Source organism: Cydia amplana, chromosome 12 (genome assembly GCF_948474715.1).
Source record: "Cydia amplana chromosome 12, ilCydAmpl1.1, whole genome shotgun sequence".
Taxonomy (NCBI): domain Eukaryota; kingdom Metazoa; phylum Arthropoda; class Insecta; order Lepidoptera; family Tortricidae; genus Cydia; species Cydia amplana.
Window position 1 is genome coordinate 7563419 of NC_086080.1, and position 5434 is coordinate 7568852.

Sequence of the window (5434 nt, forward strand, 5' to 3'; positions counted from 1 at the left end):
ACGAGTAGTATAATTATAGAGTCTGTGCGGAAAGAGAAGAGTCGTGGAATGTATGGGGCCCAATACATTCCACTCATTCCAGGACTCGTTCTCTTTCCGCACGGACTTTATATATAGGACAGTTTGTTGCTAAACAAACGTGACCGACATGATTTTGGATTTCGTTGCACGCGGTTTTTAACCGATTACAGTATTTTTGTTAAAAGTTTAGAAGTAAAATATTATTTTTATTAGCAAAACTTACACTAGAATTATAGTATTTTATGCAACCGTTGTTTAAGAGGGGTCAAAAAAGGCGAGTGGCGTGAGTAACAATTTGAGGCGAAGCCGAAAATTGTTAATAAAGACGCCACGAGTATTTTTTGACTCAGTTAAACAACGTTGCATACAATACTTTTTCTACGACTAAGCACTTACTTTGAAATGCAATGAAATAATAATAAAAATGGATGATGATGATTGTTTAATTTCCTAATATGATAGGTTGTTCAGTGCGTGGGATTCTTAAGGGGAACGAAAATTTTATTATTTTTGCGCTACGACGCACGGTTTAGGAGATACAGCCCTATATATATATATTATATATATATTTTTTTGTAATATTAATTAGGGGTTTCTTACAGAGGAATGAACATTTTATTATTTTTGCGCTACGACGCACGGTTTAGGAGATACAACCCATAAACATTTTTCTTTCTTTTTTTATATATTTTTTTTGTTTTTCGTGTTTTTTAAATATTACTTACGGGATTCAAATGGGAACGAAAATTTAATTATTTTAGCGCTACGACGCACGGTTTAGGAGATACAGCCCTATATATATATATTATATATATTTTTTTTGTAATATTAATTAGGGGTTTCTTACAGAGGAATGAACATTTTATTATTTTTGCGCTACGACGCACGGTTTAGGAGATACAACCCATAAACATTTTTCTTTCTTTTTTTAAATTTTTTTTTTGTTTTTCGTGTTTTTTAAATATTACTTACGCGTTTCAAAGGGGAACGAAAATTTGATTATTTTTGCGCTACGACGCACGGTTTAGGAGATACAGCCCTATAAAGATGAAAACTGATGATGATGATGATGATTAACCAAAACATATCTATGGTTCACTCATCTGTCAGAAATGACAATTAAAATTAGGTTGGCAACAATGTATTCCATACAATATTTTTTAAGTGGTGATTACACGAAGTATCGTAAAAGTGCCAAAAAGATACTGCGTGTATGCACAAATACTTTTTTGGGGAATAGACTAAAGACTTGTCTTGACAACTATAAGACAGGGGTTTAAAGGTTTGTGCACGACCCTTTAAATGACAAATAAAAGTACGGGAGTAGAAAAAAGAATTAAAGATGGTCAACCAAATCTTGTCAGTAGAAAAAGGCGGCAAATTTGATAAATGTAGGCGCGAAGGGATATCGTCCTACTTATAGAAAATTTGAATTTCGCGTCTAATTATTTTTACTGACAAGATTTGGTTGACCAAGTATATTTCACAAATTAAACACTCTTTTTCTGAATTGGGCACTAAAAAAGACGTAGTTATAGATTTCAAATGTTGTGAAACGAAAACGTTCAATTTATACCATGTCGTGAGGACGTCGCCAGAAATAATGGCGCCGCAAGGCATATGTTGCAAGGTCTATAAGCTGGCAAAATCCGTCAGTACTTAAGAGCCAACAGGAGCTAATATTTAAATATTTTAGGTAAATATACCCGTCTCGCTAACGGAAGAGGCTCCTAAAACTAGTGAGATAAGGACCAGGCGAAAAATCCTGCGTAAAAATCTCAAAAATCGAGGTTTCGTATTCGACTGTTTCCTCCTCCAAAACTTAACCAATCGTAACCAAATTTGGAAATCTAAATGATTATGACATTATCTGTGTCGGACCGTTTTGCTTTTTTGACTAATTGATGTCAATTTTGAATAGCACGCATCTCATTGCGGCATAGTCAATTAGGCCATTTTGGCCATTTTTGAAGGGCTCTAGCGCCTTAAAAAACAAAAATATCAATAAAAGCAAAACGGTCCGACACAGATATTGACAATATTAATCTGTGTTAAAAAAATCATTGCTCTAGCTTCAAAACCCACGGAGGAAACAGTCGAGTACGTTTGTATGGAGAAATGACCACTCCTGTTGGCTCTTAAGTAGTGTAGTATAGATGGTCAACCAAATCTTGTCAGTAGAAAAAGGCGGCAAATTTGAAAAATGTAGGCGCGAAGGGATATCCTCCCATAGAAAATTTGAATTTCGCGCCTTTTTTTACTGACAAGATCTGCTTGACCATCTATAAATAAAATATAATGGAACTAAACTCATTTCTTTCTTGTGGCGATACGTCTACCTAGAAAATCCTAATTCCGTTATCTGGCTTTCTATCGCACCTGCACATTTGAGCGATAGAGAGGCAAATACTTAGACCAAGGACGATATATTATAAAGCTTTTGCGATTTTATACTTACTTGTATATTTTGATTAAATAAATAAAAATAAAATAAAATCACTTTATTACAGACACTACAGTCCACATCATTAAAAATATCTTAAATTTCTTTCGTAAAATAGCTTTCGTAAATATTTGTGCCTACGCAAATTCTCGGGATTAGTTAGTTGCCAAGCGGACCCCAGGCTCCCATGAACAGTGGCATAAAGCCGTGACAACACCAGGAAGATGATGAACAACATACTAAGAGTCTGTTTCACAATATCCTTAGTAAAGTCCTGAATAAGCTGCTTGCCACCTTATTTGAAGAATAAAGTCATCGTTGGCGTTTCTCGATAAGGTCGTTCTTTTTTTTCCTAGCCTATTTGTGAGTCCCACTGCCGGGCAAAGGCCTCTCCCCTGAGGGCCTACCGCGAACCATGTTCGACGTGTTGCCTCCCTGTCACACTTACGTACGAATTTACAAGTGCGACAGAGAGGCAACACGTCGAACGTGGTTCGCGGTAGGCCCTCTGGTTCTCCATGACTCCCGATTTAGCGCTTCTTCCGGCCAGTTGTTAAGGAAGGCGTCAAAGTCGTCCCGCCATCTCTGCCTGGGCCTGCCCCGCCCACGCTTCTTCGTCGGCATCCACTTGGTGGTTATGTTAGCCCACCTTACTTATACTTATTCAATTTTTAGGCGCTTTGTCCGTGTCGATATTTTAGGCCTTCACCATTCGAGTTACTTAGAAGGGTTGAGAAAATGATGTAGGTATATGAATAGTGGGATGGATTTGATGTAGGTACCTAATGTGTTCCTACATCAAAAATAGTATCATGTTATTAATGTTATTCTGATTCTGCTGCGCTGTTAAAGATAGTAATGGCTAGGCGGAATATATATATTTTATTGTTGTAATATTTGTCGTATTCAATAAATTGTTTTCTGTCGCCAAGGGCACATTGCCAAACAATTTCTTATTGTACAGTATAGCAGGACAAGATATATTATGTTTATTGTTCGTCTTGTTACAAAGGAGTAAGGCGCAAAAGTGTAAATAAATATTTCTTTGACGTCAACTTAGTTAGGTTAGTTTCATAGTCAAGTAAAGTTACACTGAGTGAGGTTCAATTTTATATCGTATTTATATACGTGGGTCATACTGAAAGTTACTGGATTCTGATATATGAGAAAACTTATTTTTTCTAAGTGGCCAGTCCAGGAATTTTCAGTATGACCTAAGTAGCTTCAGTCGGTACAGTAAAAGATTTTAATTTCGGACCCATTTTGTACCTACCTTATCGCAGTGACAATAGTATGAGGTCTCTAGCAACTTTCATATTGATTGTCACTGTGGCAAGGTACGAAATGGGTCGTAAATTAAAATCTTCAACCGTACCTACCTACAGGAACCGTTCGTATTCATCACACCAGCGTAACTGTACGGTTACCATCAGTTTGTCACTAACATAAACGCCGTCGAGAACGTAGTTTACTTTCTATACATCCCGTTTGCACGAATATGCGAGTGCGAGCGAGATGTATAGAAAGTAAATTACGTTCTCGACGGCGTTTATGTCAGTGACAAACTGATGGTAACCGTACTGGTGGCTGGTGCAGTATCGCGGCGCGCGCGTCGTTACTGTAGACTGTATATGCTGCCCCAAATGTCAATAATCCGGGCATTAACATCGATTTTGACATGCAGCAGTGCAGACATGTGGCTGTAATGTGACGCTGCAATACTGCAGCAGTCGTGCTGGTGACTGCATTGCTGAAGGAAATGTCAAACTGGTGGTAGCTACACTTACATACATGAATTACATACATAACGTAGGTAGGTATATGAATTTACGTTTGAACACTTGGCCCAATACAATATGACGCATGATATATATGATGACGATACCGCTTAGGTTTATTATTAGTCGGCTTATTACCAAAATGATCCAAACCACTGAATAAATAATGAGGGATTATTAATGAAACATCATAAATCTATCCAAACATTTTAAAAGCATGTCAGCATATTACACGTGTCCCGGCCTATCACGTTCGACGTGTTGCCTCCCTGTCACACTTACGTACAAATTTACAAGTGCGACAGAGAGGGAACACGTCGAACGTGGTTCCCGGTAGGCCCTCAGACATGGTATTTATGGATAAGTATAATCTATTATCATTTGATATTCACCAGTTACTAATCGGTGCAGGAAGACACTGTGAGGAGATTTGACGAATGTATCCGCGAAGAAATTCATAAGTAGTTGTAAGTCTTGAATTCTATAATTAAACCAATTCATAACTGTCAATAATAAATTCTTACGTTGTCTTGTAGGTATCTCGACGTCGCTTAATAGTACATTATTGTCGAGGTTCGGAAGTAGCTACTTGCAGGCTGAGGATTCGTTTTAAACGGACGACCTTGGGAGTCCGTTTAATTGAATCCGAAGCCAGGAAGTAGCCTTCCAGCCGAGTCATATATAGTGCTTTTCTCAAAAATGGTGCAAGAAATAGAAATATTTTACAGAAGCAACGTTCCAATTTTCACAGAAAAAAGTAAAACCATTAAAAAGATTTACTTGCCGCCTTTAAAAAAAGAAGAAGTGTTTTTTTCTGCTGAAAATACGCCAACGTATTTGAGACACCTAAATACTCGCGCTACGAACATTATAATAATAAGTGCTGATCATTTGATGTGGCCATTTAAAGTTTTAAAAAGTTTGGAACTTGTTAAATAATGGAATTTGTATGCAACATTGTAGTCCCGAAATCGGGACTGCAATGTTTTTAACTTTTTAATTTTTTTAATAACCATAACTACGCACTTCGCGACCTATTTTTTAACCGGCAATGTCCACTTTGCCTTCCATTTTTGAGAAAAGTAATTATAATATATCATAATCTTTTTATTTTCGAGGGTAGTATATCATCGCACATCGTTGTGTATTGCCGTGTTGCTGTGTGCCTTTTTGTTTTACATGTTACTGGTAG